Consider the following 16532-nt stretch of genomic DNA (forward strand, 5'->3'; position numbering starts at 1 on the left):
AGGATCCATTGCAGAGGGCAGAGCTGCGACCAAGGGCTCAGAGTTTGAAGATCAGTCTGGCGGAAATAATAGTGTTGAAGATGGAGCTGTAGTCAAAAAGCAAGAGTTTGATGTAGGTGGCCTTGATATCACCCATGTTGATGCCAATGCTAATGAGGGTGAATTGAGGAGCTGAGTATTACTTAAATGGAGAAAGATTGCAGAAAGCTATAGCACAGAGGGATTTGGGAGTCCTTATGCATAAATTACAAAACACTAGCATACAAATTCAGCAGGTAATAGGGAAAGCACAATGAAATGTTGGTCATTAGTTCAAAGAGAATGGAGCAATAGGGAAGTCTTACTAAACAATACAATGCACTGTCTTTTACATCTTGCACTTGTTTCCTTCCACAATTTACCTTTGCTGTTTTTATTGCTTTTGTTCAAAATTTTCTTTGCTATTGAAAGCTTCCCAATCTTCTAGCCCGCCATTGGGCCTGGGACTCAGGTTCAATTCCAGCCTTGGTCAACTGTCTGTGTGTACTTTGCATGTTCTTTCTCTGTCTACATGGATTTCCTCCCAGTCTGAAGATGTCCAGGTTAGATAGATTGGTCATGCTAAATTGCCCTATAGAGTTCAGGGATGTGCAGACTAGGAAGGTTAACAATGGAAAATGTGGGTTACCAGGACAGGGTGCAATGATCTTCATAGGATCGGTGCAGATTAGATGGGCTGAAAGGCTTCTGTGCACTGCAAGGTTCTATGATTCTATGAATATGGTCAACCTTAGTTTTTGTTCTTAATGTCCTTACTTGACCATAGATATTTTTCTTCCCACTTTTACAATATTGCTTCCTTTCTGGAATAAATTTTAGCTCATGGGAATTAAACGCCCCCTTAAGCATCTCACCACTGCTCAACTGTTGTACCTTTTAGTCTTCCCTCCCGAGCACACAGGGCCATTGAGATTGAGTCATTAAGAATCTGCCTACCGCAGCCTTGAATCAGCAAGTGAATCAAGAGTTCTGGGGGAAAAGGTACAAAATTAGACAGAAGTCATGTTCTCATTGAAAGGCAGAAGTGTTCTGCTTCTATGTTATGTATTATAACAAAATTTTAAATGTTATCATTCACTTTTGTAACATTATAAGTACAAGTTTTCTTTATTATTTTTCTTTTGTAAGGTTATCCTATCTAACTACAGCAACACATATGAAATCGTTTTGGTCTTCTGGTCAGAGGAAGGACATTCTTGCTATCGAGTGAGTCCAGCAATGGTTCACCGGACTGATTCCTGGGAAGACAGGACTGACATACGAGGAAAGACTGGATCACCTGGACTTGTACTCGCTGGAATTTAGAAGAATGAGGGGGTTCTCATAGAAACATGTAAAATCCTAATGAGACTAAACAGGCGAGATGCAGGAAAGATGTTCCCAATGTTGGGCAAGTCCAGATCTAGGAGTTGAAACTTATTGCTGGAACAGCACAGCAGGTCAGGCAGCATCCAGGGAACAGGAGATTCGACGTTTCGGGCACAGGCCCTTCTTCAGGAATGAGCAGAGAGTGTTCAGCAGGAGAAGATAAAAGGTAGGGAGGAGGGACTTGGAGGAGGGGCGTTGGAAATGTGATAGGTGGAAAGAGGTCAAGGTGAGGGTGATAGGTCGGAGTAGGATGGAGGCGGAGAGGTCAAGAAGAAGACTGCAGGTCAGGAAGGCGGTGCCGGGCTGGAGGGATTCGGCTGAGACAAGGTGGGGGGAGGGGGGATGAAGAAACTGGTGAAGTCCAAGTTCATCCCCTGTGGTTGGAGGGTTCCCAGTCGGAAGATAAGACGCTCCTCCTCCGACCATCGCGTTGTTGTGGTTTGGCGATGGATGAGTCCAATGACCTGCATATCCTCGGTGGAGTGGGAGGGGGAGTTGAAATGCTGTGCTACAGGGTGGTTGGGTTGGTTCGTCCGGGTGGCCCAGAGGTGCTCTCTGAATCGCTCCGCAAGTAGGCGGCCTGTCTCCCCAATATAGAGGAGGCCACACCGGCTGCAGCGGATGCAGTAGATGATGTGGGTGGAGGTGCAGGTGAATCTGTGGCGGATATGGAAGTTTCCTTTGGGGCCTTGGAGAGAAGTGAGGGGGGAGGTGTGGGCGCAAGTGTTGCACCTCCTGCAGTTGCAAGGGAAGGTGCCGGGAGTGGAGGTTGGGTCGGTGGGGGGTGTGGATCTGACAAGGGAGTCGCGGAGGGAGTGGTCTCTACGGAAAGCTGATAGGGGAGGGGAGGGAAATATATCCTTGGTGCTGGAGGTGGCGGAAGTGACGGCGGATGATGCGCTGTACATGGAGATTGGTGGGGTGGTAGGTGAGGACCAGTGGGGTTCTGTCCTGGTGGCGGTTGGAGGGGCGCGGCTCAAGGGCGGAGGAGCGGGAAGTGGAGGAGATGCGGTGGAGGGCACCGTCGACCACGTCGGGGGGGAAATTGCGGTCCTTGAAGAAGGAGGCCATCTGTGTTGTACGTATTTTGAACTGGTCCTCCTGGGAGCAGATGCGGCGGAGACGAAGGAATTGGGAGAATGGGATGGCGTTTTTACAGGGGGCAGGATGGGAGGAGGTGTAGTCCAGGTAGCTGTGGGAGTCGGTTGGTTTGTAGTAGATGTCCGTGTTGATTCGGTCGCCTGAGATAGAAACAGAAAGGTCTAGGAAGGGGAGGGAGGAGTCCGAGACTGATCTAGGAGTCACAGGCTAAGAATAAGAGGGAAGCTATTCAGGACAGAGATAATGAAGAATTTCCTCACTCAGAGTTGTGAACCTTTGGAATTCTCTCTCACTGGAAGCTGTTGGGGCTAGCTCATTAGACGTAGCCCTTGCGGTGAAAGAGATCAAAGGCTATGAGAAGAGGATGGAAATGAGATACTGTGATTACATGATCAGCCATGATTATATTGAATGGCAGTACTGGCTCAAAGGGTGATATGGTCTACTCCTGCAACAATTTTCTATGTTTCTATGACTAGCAACTGAACAAATCTGCACTGTTTAGCAGTATCAACAGTCTATTCAGAAATCAAGTAAGATGCTTACATAATATTGATACTGTTCAACTAAATGCAGCTTTTAGTAAATTAATTGATAACTATTTCACCTGCAAACACATTTTCTTTTGCTATAATGTTTATATTTTAAAATCCTGCTCCACTAGCCACCTGACGAAGGAGCAGTGCTCCTAACACTTGTACTTCCAAATAAACCTGTTGGGACTATAATCTGGTGTTGTATGATTTTTAACTTATACAAGGGTTTATGTAAAATTTGTGAAAAATCTGAACTGTAATAGACACTTGTATATTGGGACACCAAAATACCCCAAGATATGTATCTAGTAACAGATGACAGGAAGTGCATCTGAAATCAGTAGAATTAATTAGACAGAAAGTAGAAATGCGCGAGATAGTTCTATTGACTAATTTCCAAATAGCATACTTGTACAAGAATTATTGTAAATGCCCTTAGTCAATATCAAATATTGATATTTGATATTGATATTGATATTGAAATCAAGGCAACAGTGGTGAAAGAGGATAATCATGGCATTCAGGAGACTTTGCTTTTGATTTTGTTGAAAAATGTGTTGCTGGAAAAGCACAGTAGGTCAGACAGCATCCAAGGAGCAGGAGAATCGACGTTTCGGGCATAAGCCTTTCTTCAGGAATGATTTTGATTTTGTTTCGTTAGGTGGGGTGACTAATTGAGTAGAACTAATCAGCAATGTGTTACTTTCCATACCATAGACGCAACTCTGATGTCAGATGTACTTCCCACCATTTGTTTCTTTGTTGATGTCTTTGGCTATTTTGTCACCCCTATTCATCTGTAATAATTTAGATTTTTCCCAAATATTTTTGGTTCGGGGGCTTTTAACTAACAACTTGACACTAATGTTTAGGCGAAGCAAATTGCAGGTGGGAGAAGGCATGCACAAAATGATGAAGTTACCTGGTTAGAATTAGCTTGTGCAATATTGCACCAATGTCCAAGGGCACTGATAACTGAATTACATTTTCTATGTAGAACAAAACACTTAAATAGTGCACAAAGTTCTATAAACAACAATAAGTTACAAAATGAAAATGTTATTTGCAATTGGGAGATTTGTATTTACTAGTTTATCTTATGTTTTCTAATTTGTATCATCTTCTTTAGTTGTTTTAATATATGTCAAAGGAGTAAATCTGTAAGGAATATGCAGAACAATTTGTCCATGTAAATTAGGCATTTTAACAGATCCCAGAGAAGAAATCTTGAAGTTACTAATGTTCCTATGCTCTAAATGATTGTTGGTAAAACCTTTGCTCATTCTTCAGAGGGTCGAAGTAGTCCTTCAAGAACAGACAAACAATGTTAAGAGTAAAACTGGAAAATTTAAGAACTGTAAATTGGTTTAGTTTGTTTCTGAACTCTTGCGGGCAAATAACAAAAGGTTACAGAGGGAACAGAAACTAGTAACTTAAAGTTCAGGCAAAATGGCAACAAACTGACTCAAAGAGAAAGAAAATAGCCAGATGTTCCGAGATGCCAAGCATTTCAGAGGATGGTCCAAGTGCCCAAAATAACAATAAACCAGGACTCAAAAGACTTCTTTTTTCCAGACGGCTCACCTTGGAATTTGTTGAGGGCTACATTTTGATTTTTAAAGTCGGTCAGTTTTCAGGGCCTTCTTTTTCAGTCTTATTTACTTCCTTTGTTAAGTTATGTCATCAGTCACTTCGTAACAGTCTATTTGTAATTGAGTTCATGTATTTGCCATTTGGAGGCATGCAGAAGCAGAATTCAGGGGAAAAACACATCCCCAATAATTTCACTGCTCTATTGAACTACAAGGCAAAACACAAGGAAATGATTGATTTCCTACAATGCAACAGTATTTAAATCAACATGGGACAAGAGGCACAAGATAGCAATAAATGCCCTTGTTTTTTTAAAAAAAATATCACACCACCAATGTTCAAAATACATGGAGGTAGTAGACAGAACCAACCTGAAAATCTTCACATCACATGTGCAGATTCAATCCTAGAGATCCACAGCACAGGAAAAAAACCCTTCAGTTATCCATATAATGCCAGCAAAAACAACACCAAACTATTTTAATCCCACGTTCCATCACTTGGCACATAGTTTTGCATCGTGACCGTGGTGCTTGAAAAGCACAGCAGGTCAAGCAGCATCAGAGGAGCTGGAGAATTAACATTTCGGATAAAAGCCCTTCATCAAGAATAAGGCTGAGCAGAGGAAGCAGAGAAATAAGTGGGATGTGGGTGGGGCTAGGGGGAAGGGGAGGTAACTGAGAGTGTGATAGGTAGGAGGAGGTGGGGCACCTGCACTAACCACCCAACTACCGCATGGCTGAACACTTCAACTCCCCCTCCCACTCCACCAAAGACATGCAGGTCCTGGGCCGCCTCCTTCGCCATACCCTAACCACCTGACGCTTGGAGGAAAAACGCCTCATCTTCCACCTCGGGACCCTCCAACCACATGGCATCAACGTGAATTTCACCAGTTTCCTCATTTCCCCTCCCCCCACCTCATCCCAGTTCCAACATCTCCACTTGGCACCACCCTCATGACCTATTCATCTTCCTTTCTACCTATCCACTCCACCCACCTCTCCGACTTATCACCACCTCCATCTACCTATCACACTCTCAGCTACCTTATCCTTCAGCCCCACACCCCCCCCCCCCCTCACATTTATCTCCCCACCCCCTCCACTCACAGCCTCATTCCCGATGAAGGGCTTTTGTCCTCAGATGCTGCCTGGCTTGCTGTGCTTTTCCAGCACCACACTCTTGACTCTAATCCTCAGCATCTGCAGTTCTCACTTTCACAAAGCTTCAAAAGACATACAAAACTTAGATATACGTGTGATGTAACGTTAAGGGTCTCTGTGCTTCTCACCTTTACAGGCAATGAGTTTCAGAACCTTACTACCCTCTGAATGTAGTAGTATTTTTCACATTCCCTTTAAATCTCCTGCCCCTTACCATAAATCTATGCCACCCAGTTATTGATCCATCGACCAAAGGGAAAACTTCCTTCCTGTCTGTGCCCCTCATAATTGCATACACCTCAATCAGAAACCCCCCACTTAGTTTTCCTCTGATCCAAGGAAATCAACTCTAGTCTATTCAATCTCTCCTCATAACTGAAACCATCAGACCAGGAAACATCCCAGTAAATCTGCTCCGCACCCTTGCCAATTCAATTACATCCCTCCTATGATGTGAATTCCAGAACAGCACACAATACTCTAATGATGACCTAACCAACTTTTTATATAGTCCCAGCAAAACCTCCACGCTCTTAAATTCAATGCATTGGCGAACAAAGGCAAGTATATCATTTTGATTTCTTAACTACTATCTACCTGTCCTATCACCCGAAGGGATCAGTGTAAGTCACACCAAGGTCCCCCCAATCCTTGGTGATTCCAAAGGTTGTACTGTTCACCATGCATTGCCTTGCCTTACCTTACGCATCCAGATTAAAAGCCACTTGTCACTGATCAGCCCATCCATATCTTCCTGTAATCTAAGACTATCTTCCTTATTACTTACCACCAATTTTCATATCATCCACAAACTTACTGATCAACCCTCCTAACTCATTTATATATAGCTCAAATAGCAAGGGCCCAGCACTGATTCCTTTGCAACCTCACTGGATACAGGTTTCCAATTACAAGAACACCCCTTGACCATCACCCTCTGCTTCTTGCCACTCAAATCTAGATCCAATTAGGCAAATTTCCTTGGATCCCATGGTCTCTTATCCATACTAGCAGTCTCCCAGCTTTGCTGAAATCCAAGTTGATGACTGAATGCATGCCCACATATAAGATTATTAAAGGATTGGACACTCTGGAGGCAGGAAACATGTTTCCGCTAATGGGTGAGTGCCGAACCAGATAACACAGCTTAAATATACAGGGTAGACCATTTAGGACAGAGATGAGGAGAAACTTCTTCACCCAGAGAGTGGTGGCTGTGTGGAATGCTCTGCCCCAGAGGGCAGTGGAGGCCCAGTCTCTGGATTAATTTAAGAAAGAGTTGGATAGAGCTCTCAAAGATAGTGGAATCAAGGGTTATGGAGATAAGGCAGGAACAGGATACTGATTAAGGATGATCAGCCATGATCATATTGAATGGTGGTGCAGGCTCGAAGGGCAGAACGGCCTACTCCTGCACCTATTGTCTATTATCTGCATACCTGATCATCTCTGAAAAATTTAATCAAGTTGGTCAGACATGACATTCTGTTCTTGATTAATCTCTACTTCAAATGCAGATTAATTCTGTCCCTAAGAATTGCTTCCATTGTTTAATCTACCACTGAAATTTAATTAACTGACCTATAGTTTCCTGGCTACCCCTTTCTTTGAATAAGGATACCGTATTGGTTGCCCTCCAGTCCTTTGGCATCTCTTCTGTGGCTGGATATGAATTGAAAGTTTATGTCTACATTCCAGCCTACACTTCAGTCAACAGTCTATGATACATTTCATCTGGCCCTGGAGGTTTATCTACTTTTACGCCTGCCAGACCACACAGATCCTAGTCTCTAGGCTAACTTCTTTAAATTTATCACACTCCTCCCTGACTTCTATACCTACATTGTGTCAATACTCACGAGAGGGACAAAGGATTAATTTAGAACCCCACCTATGTCCTCTGACTCTATGCACAAATTACTACTGTAGTCCTTCAGTCTTTCTCTCTAGATACTTGTAAATTAACTTAGGAATTTCCTTTATTTTACCTTCTATCATTCTTCCATGTCCCCTTTTTGCTCTCCTAATTTCCTTGTTAAATTTCCCCTTATGCATTCTGTACTCCTCTGGGGCTTCTGCAGTTGAACCCTCAGTATTTGCCATAAGTCTCCCTTCTCTTTATCCAATTCTGTATACGCCTTGATATTCAGGGTTTACTGGATTGTTGGTCCCATCTTTTTTTCTTAATTGGAACATTTTGTCTCTTTTCTTTCCATATTTGTTTCTTGAATGAATCCCATCGTTTGGAGATTGATTTACATCTTCCAGTCCCTCAAATTAAATCATGCAATTTTATGAAAACCAGCCTTCCCCCAGTTTAGAACTTCCATTTCAGGCCCATTCTTGTCCTTTCCCAGAACAATTTTGAATCTAACAGTTATGCATCCCCACTGATACCTGAACCAATTGGCTACCTTCATTACATAGGACACAACCTCCCTTTAGGATCATCTACATATTGTCAGTAAAAAAAAGTCCTGGATGCATTTTAAGGATTCTACTCCCTTTAAACCTTTAATACCATGACCACTCCAGTTAATGTTGAAGAAACTGAAGTCCCATCATTACCCCATTAGCTTTACACTTCTCTGAAAGTTGCCTCCATATCTCATTAAAGTGACCAATCTGTACAAATCCCTTCCCCCAAGTAGAACAGAAATACAAATACGGCAAATGTGAAATGGGAGCAGAAAACAGTGAATCAAGCAATGGCTGGTACAGAGGTAGATGCCAGCCTTTTCCTGTGGGACAGGGAATAAGAGCCAAGTTCAGAAGTCTGAGAACCAGGGTTCCAGATGGCCAAGAGGTGAAAGCTGTAAGTGGGTTTCCTGAGCTGGTGGGGAGTGGAGTGAGAACAATGAGATCCAGGGGTTGAAGCCAAGACAGAGTAAACAAGCAAGGTGGATCTGGGGGAGAGAAATGTCATGACTCAGTGAGGTAGCATGCTATGAATCAAGTCTCGCTATTCACAGAGTCATCATAAAAGCTGGTTTGCAAGAGGTACGTGGTGGCTGGTTCACTTATGAAAGGCTTCCAAATTATCCAATTCAAAATCACAGCATCTGCTGAAGTTAATTTTACTTCTGGCTTAAAGTGGTTTACTGCAGATATCTAAGAGCATTTTTGGCTGTTGCAGACCTAGTTTCTCTTCTGGACCAACTAGCTTCTCAATGTCTTACTTACAGCCCAAGCTATTCAGCTACCTGACAAGCAAGCACATGGTTGATGGCAGATGACCTCTGAAATTGATAGGTAGCCGTAGGTTGCACCAATCAGCATCACATTGTTGCAAAGGGAGATGGGAGTTAAAGGATGCTACAAGGAGATGGGGGAGAAAAGGTTGCAATGGGTTGGGATATAAGGAGGCTGCAAGAGATTGAAGAGGGCGAAGGCGGCAGCTGCAATAAAGAGGAGATAAAATGGGCCGCAAGGAGGCTGTGAGGGAAGATGACGACTGCAAGGACAAGTTAGAATAATTTAAACAAGTCAACAAAGGAATATAGTTGACTTCAACATTGTCTGGACCCCCACGGTGGTTTATTTGATCTTTGGCTGAACGGCTGATTTGTGAAAGAAAGTGACACCAATAATGCCGATTCAATTCCTGCTCTGGCTGATGTTACTAAGAAGATCCCACCTTCTCAACCTCACCCCTTGCCAGAGGCATGGTGACCCTCATGTTAAACTCACCTTAAACAGTCTCATTCTCATGAGTAAGCAGCCTTATGACCTCAAACAATGGCAACTTTACTTCTGGGCCACATAAAGTCGCATGACATCATGTCAAAAATAGGGAAGGAAACCTCCTGATTATTAGATTAGATTAGATTACATTACAGTGTAGAAACAGGCCCTTCGGCCCAACAAGTCCACACCGACCCGCCGAAGCGAAACCCACCCATACCCCTACATTTACCCCTTACCTAACACTACGGGCAATTTAGCATGGCCAATTCACCTGACCCTGCACATCTTTTGGACTGTGGGAGGAAACCAGAGCACCCGGAGGAAACCCACGCAGACACGGGGAGAACGTGCAAACTCCACACAGTCATTACTTATCATCTCCTGTACCAGCTAACAAAACAATTCATTGCCATGTTGAACACCACTTGGGTTGGGAAGGGCACTTAAGTGTGCATTCAGGTCTTCAATATCCATCACTGAAAATAGTTCAGTAGCACCACTGACTGAGATGACAAGGTGGCCAGATCCCTAAGGATACAGCTGCTAGATCAGGTGTGTATCTGAGGGAACAAGAGGGAAATATCTATCTGACCTGATTCTCACCAATGTACCTGTCTTAGATGCATCTGTCCACAACATGGTAAGAATGACTGCTGCAGAGTACTTGTGGAGACAAAATCAAAACTTCACACTCTGGAGATTATCTTTTGTGTTGTTTAATATTGTGACCATGCTGAATGGGAAAGGTCTGAACAGATATAGCAACTCAAGTCTGGACAGCCATGGGGCAGTGTGGGCCATGAGCAGCAGCAGACTGATATACACCCAAGATCACTGCATATTGCCCACTTTCCAACAAACAAGGACAACACAAGGAAAGGTAGTTGTTGTTAAAGATCAATCAACTCAACCATAGGACATCATTGCAGATATTCCTAAGGGTAGTATTCTAGGTCCAACTATCTTCAGCTGAAAATTAATGACATCCTCTCTACCAGAGAAGTCAAAAGAGGGGATATTCACTGATGTTTGCACAATGTTCATCACCATTCACAACTCTTCAGATACTGAAGCAGTCTGTGTCAAGTAACAGTCACACCAGATAAGTGCCAGTCAATGGCATACAAGTGCCAGGTCAGTCAAGAGAGAATAAAATTGGATGAAGGTCAGCATGTGAGATTCTGGGGATTTCAGGAAGAGGCCAAGATAGAGTATCCATGGCATTTCATTTCAAACAAAAATAGTATTTTCACATCAATAAATAAAGCTTTCTAATTCTAAATAGTTTTACAGTATGTCTAAACTTTTAAAAACAAACATTAGAACAATGAAGCAGTTAGGACAATTTGCACTTCATTTGCACACCATCTCCAAATGAGCCAAGAGAAAAATACTTCAAATTGAAAACCATAATATCAAAAGAATGAGCAAAACCCCCATCACAACAGATGACCGACTGAGAAAACTATCCATTTATTTAGAAAAAGATTACACTGGTAGAATACAGCAGATAAAAAATTCAAATGCAATCTTGAAAATTTATGACGAAACATAGGTATTCATGGAAATAGAAATCTCCTGTAGTTGTACAATTTAAACCTAATTTAATCTTTTAAAGGACAACTCTTGCAATTCATTTTCTTCAATGGCAATTCATGGAATAAACACAAGATGCTGCACAGGATAGTTTTAATCAGTAAATTAAACAATGGCTGATTTTAATTACACACAATCACTATACTAGTGTATACATAATATACAAATATCTTCATTGCCATAAAGGTGAAGACAAAAGGTTGTAGACAGTCTGTAGCAGACGCCAGTCCGTTCTCAAAGTGACTACAAAATATACTCTGTGGTTTTGCTGTGTACAGCACATTGTGCTTATATTAAAGAGCAAACCACTTGCTAGTATTATACTGAAAATGACATGCATACAGACAAAACATCAAGTTAAAAGACAACACAACTCAACTTTTAAACGATGGCCAACAGAAATGGAGTGAAAGGAATTCAACAAAATATTTTAATAGGCTTCGGTTAGGTCCTCTGTCGTGATTTGCCATCCTTACAAATGAAGTCCAAGTATCCAAAATTCAGTAGCACAAATAAATCCATGGCAGCAGCTTGTAATCCAATGGGGATAAGGTGGGTGAGGGACGGGGAACCTGTAATAGGATAAAGAAACGTAACTTGGAAGATTAAAAAGCATCACAAGTGCATGCTCCTGGACGATTTTACAATTTTGGATTGGAATTTAAAAAGTACCAGTATATCAACATTACAAACTGGGGGTTCATATTCATTTTGCCACATCGTGAGTTGCCAGTGTCAAGTGAATCTTCAGAGAAAGGCCAAAGCAGAGGTAAAGTTCTTCCTCAAAGGGGCAAAAGGAAAACTGAAGAGGCAGTAATCCTGATCTGCAATTACAGATGAGGCTATAACAAGCTTTTAACATGCAATTAATTTTACTCAATGAATTTTAGTATACGATGAAATCCATTTGTAGCCTTCAAGAAAAGGCTACCAACTTCCATCACAACACCACCAAATTTGGCCCACACTCATTTCCAATGCTTGCCACAGAGTCATGACGACCAGATATCCCAACCTAATCTAGTCACACCTGCCAGCATCCAACCCATATCCCTCCAAACCCCTCCTGTTCATATACCCCTCCAAATGCCTTTGAAAGGTCGCGATTGTACAAGCCTCCACCACTTCCTCTGGCAGCTCATTCCATACAAGTAGCACTGTGTGCAAAAGTTGCCCTTCGGTTTCTTTTAAATCTTTCCCCTCTTACCCTAAACCTTTGCCCTCTAGTTCTGGACTCCTCCACCCCAGGGAAAAGACTTTGTCTATTTATCCTATGATGCCCCTCATGATTTTGCAAACCTCTGTAAGGTCACCCCTCAGCCTCCGACGCTCCAGGGAAAACAGCCCTAGCCTATTCCACCTCTCCCTATAGCTCAAATCCTCCAAGCCTGGCAACATCCTTGTAAATCCTTTCTGAATGCTTTCAAGTTTCACAACATCTTTCCAATAGGAAGGAGACCAGAACTGCATGCAATATTAAAACAGTGGCCTAACCAATGTCCTGTACAGCGCAACATGACCTCCCAACTCCTGTACTCAATACTCTGACCAATATAGGAAAGCATAACAAACACCTTCTTCATTATCCTATCTACCTGCGACTCCACTTTCAAGGAGCTGTGAACCTGCACTCCAAGCTCTCTTTGTTCAGCAATACTCCCGAGGTCCTTACTACTAAGCGTATAAGTCCTGCTAAAATTTGCTTTCCCAAAATGCAGCCCCCCACATTTATCGAAATTAAACTCCATCTTGCCACTTCTCAGCACACAGGCCTATCTGATCAAGATCCAGTTGTAATCTGAGATAACCTTCTTCGCTGTCAACTTCACCTCCAATTTTGGGGTCATCTGCAAACTTACTAACTGTACCTCTTATGCTCGCATCCAAATCATTTATGTAAATGACAAAAAGTAGAGGGCCCAGCACCGATCTTTGTGGCACTCCACTGGTCACAGGCCTCCAGTCTGAAAAATAACCCTCCACCACCAACCTCTGTCTTCTACCTTTGAACCAGTTCTGTATCCAAATTACTAGTTCTCACTGTATTCCGTGAGATCTTACCTTGCTAACCAGTTTCCCATGGGAAACCTCGTCAAATGCCTTACTGAAGTTCATACAGACCACGTCCACCGCTCTGCCCTCATCAATACTCTGTTACTTCAGAAAACTTAATCAAGTTTGTGAGACATGATTTCCCATGCACAAAGCCATGTTGACTATCCTTAATCAAATGCATGTAGTTCCTGTCCCTCAGGATTCCCTCCAACAACTTGCCCACCACTCACGTTACGCTCACTGGTCTATCATGAGGAGAAAGTGAGGTCTGCAGATGCTGGAGATCAGAGATGGAAATGTGTTGCTGGAAAAGCGCAGCAGGTCAGGCAGCATCTAGGGAACATCCAGATTCCTGAAGGGCTAATGCCCGAAACGTCGATTCTCCTGTTCCCTAGATGCTGCCTGACCTGCTGCACTTTTCCAGCAACACATTTCCATCACTGGTCTATCATTCCCTGGCTTGTCCTTACCACCTTTCTTAAACAGTGGCACCACGTTAGCCAACCTCCAGTCTTCCGGCACCTCACGTGTGACTATCAATGATACAAATATCTTAGTAAGAAGCCCAGCAATCACTTCCCTAGCTTCCCACCGAGTTCTAGGGTACACCTGATCAGGTCCTGGGGATTTATCCACTTTTATGCGTTTCAAAACATGTCTTGCGCATAAAAAATTCTTGAAACACATAAAAATGTATTGAAAATCATAAAAGTGGATAAATTAATGTATTGAAACGCTTGTATTCCACTTTACATAAAGTTGCACTCTTGTGTGACATCTTGTGAAACTTCACTAGTTCCATGTGTATACCATTTCAAAAATCCTGGCCTCATCTAAAATAGGCAAACTTCTGGAATATTTTCCAACCTTAAACTGAGCTTGCTTCTTTTCTTCCAGTTCTAGTCTGCAACTTCCCTTCAGTTTTTTTTTGCTGACGGAAGAACCTTCAAGCATCCTGCATTCACATTATGGAAGGCTTTCCAGAAATGGTTGCACTCTATTATGCATCCTATCACCTTCAGAGGTCCAATCTAGAACTCCCTCTGATATCAACAATCTCTAATTTTTCTTGCTTGGTCATGACTGTTACCCAAGAAACATCAGGGGATATTTTATGTTAAATCAATTAAGTGAAAGCTGTTGGTGTCCAAAATTCTGAACCCCACTTATTAACCACTAGTGCAACATAAAAACATACAAATAAGGAGCACAAATAGGCCATTCAACCTCCCCTCTGTCATTTGATAAGATCATGGCTGATCTGACTGGAGCCTGAAATCCATATGCTCACCTATCCCTGTAAATCTTTCACAACCTTGCTTCTCCATGCTTGCCTTACATATTCAAAGATTATGCTTTCACCAGCTTTTCAGGAAAAGTATTCCAAAGACTCATGGTCGCTGGGGAAAAAGAAAATTCTCATCTCCGAGGGATCATCCATTTAAAGCAATTTTAAACAGTGACCACTGATTCTCGATTCTCTCATAATAGGAATCATCCGCTCGACATACAACATTTCAAATTCCCTCAGCATATCTGATGTTTCAATAAAGTCATCTTACTCTTCTGAACTCCAGCAGATATCGACCTAGCCTGTTCAACCTATCCACTCCAGCTATCTTACGACTGTTAAGTATTATCTGAACTGCTTCCAATGCATTTCCATTCTTCCTTGAACATGGTGACCAATAATGTGTGCAGTACTCCAGATCTCATCTCACCAATGTCCTGCCCCTAAGCAATGAGCAGCAGATTCAGAACTGTTCAGCCAAGGTTTACTATACGTATGAGTGGTAAGATTGGATGTTTTATGCAGAACGATCAGACAGACTAGGCTTGCATCCATTAGAGTTTAACATAGCAAAAGTAACTTGATTGGAATATTTAAAGATCCAGGGAGGCCTTGTCAGGGTGGATGTGGTGAGGATGTTTATTCCTGTGGGTGACTCTCGAACTAGGGTCCACAACTTCAAAGTGTCATTCATTTAAGGCAGAAGCAAAAAGTATTTTCCCATAGAGGGTCATGTGATTTTTGAACTCTATCTTCCTCAAAAGACAGCGGTAGCAGTATACTTGAAGGTTTTCAACACAGATTTTTGAGAAGTAAGCTCGTGAAAAGGGGAGACAGGAATGTGAAGGAATCAAATCACCATGTTGCTATTGAATGATGGAGCAGACTCAACTGGCTGAATCACCTACTCCTATGCATGTCCCTAAGCAGAGCTCAACTTTTTGGCACTAACGATGGGGAAAAACCCAGTCATTAACGATGGGGAAAAAATTGTGGCTGTAAGAGCTGCTCCTTTTCTGAGATATTTTAGGTGTTGGAGGTCCTTGAATTCCAGGAGCAGCAATTACTTTTTATACATCATTGCATTGTTGTGGAACCTTGGGGACAAAAGATCAAAACAATGGCACTTCAAAAAGGAGGAAGACAGTTAAAAGACACTGACTACATGGTCAGAGAAAGAAACCCATACTACTGTCTGACACAGGAGTCAATCTGCACATTTACTGTCTTTGCTGTTTGAGTTCAAGTATTTCTGGACATCAGATTCATCTAGGAAAAATTAACGAACACTTAATTTCACAGCTGATCTTGAAGGAACCTGTGTGGGAGAGCTCACAGCACAGGAAGAGATAAGTGCATAGTTTTTTAAGTGAAAACTTGCTATTAATCTACAATAATGAGTACTGTGGGTAGGGGGTGTGATAAATGGCATTATAGGAAGGGAGAAAAGCATAGATACAGTCAAGTAGATGCGTTAACTCGAAGAAAGGTAGGAAGGTTGGGTAGATAATGTCGGAGTCTCCTGTTGCTATCCCTTTCTGAGACAAGTATGCTGATTTGGAAAATGAATGGGGTGATGGACTCTCAGGGGAATATAGCACATACAGCCAAGTTTCTGTTATGGAGAGCGGCTCTAATGTAATGAGGGGTACACCAGGTTCCAAGAAATCGATTGTGATAGGGGTCGCTCTAGTCAGAGGCAGCCGGTGCTGAAAAATCAGAATGGGCCAAGATCAAGGGTTTCTCGGAGAGGGTGCAGAATGTTCGAAAGCAGAAAGGGACCAGCAGGAGATCATTGTACACATTGGAACCAAAGACATAGGAAGGGAAAAAGAAGTGATTCTGAAGAGACAATATAGAAAGTTAGGCAGAAATTTAAAAAGGAGGTCTGCAAGGGTAGTAATATTTGGATTACTCTCGGTGCTATGAGCTAGTGAGGGTAGGAATAGGAGGATAGAGCAGATGAACGTGTGGCTGAGGAGCTGGTGCAGGTGTGAACGGTTTACATTTTTGGATCATTGGAATCTCTTCTGGAATGGAAGTGACCTGTACAAGAAGGACAGATTGGACCTGAATTATTGGAAGGGGAGTAATATACCG

General features: G+C 42.5%; 1 protein-coding gene across 3 annotated transcripts in view; it reads right to left on the bottom strand.

The window, feature by feature from the left end:
* Positions 1–10944: 10944 nt before the first annotated feature.
* thoc2 (THO complex 2) overlaps positions 10945–16532 on the bottom strand; it is a 149222-nt gene continuing 143634 nt past the window's right edge. For all 3 annotated transcript variants that reach the window (XM_043704869.2, XM_043704870.2, XM_043704871.2), the window contains one exon: positions 10945–11658. The gene's annotated coding sequence lies outside the window, so the exon portion shown is untranslated. The remainder of the gene's footprint in view (positions 11659–16532) is intronic.

Source organism: Chiloscyllium plagiosum, unplaced genomic scaffold (genome assembly GCF_037043375.1).
Source record: "Chiloscyllium plagiosum isolate Xiang-an unplaced genomic scaffold, Cpla_swu_hap1 HiC_scaffold_11, whole genome shotgun sequence".
Taxonomy (NCBI): Eukaryota; Metazoa; Chordata; class Chondrichthyes; order Orectolobiformes; family Hemiscylliidae; genus Chiloscyllium; species Chiloscyllium plagiosum.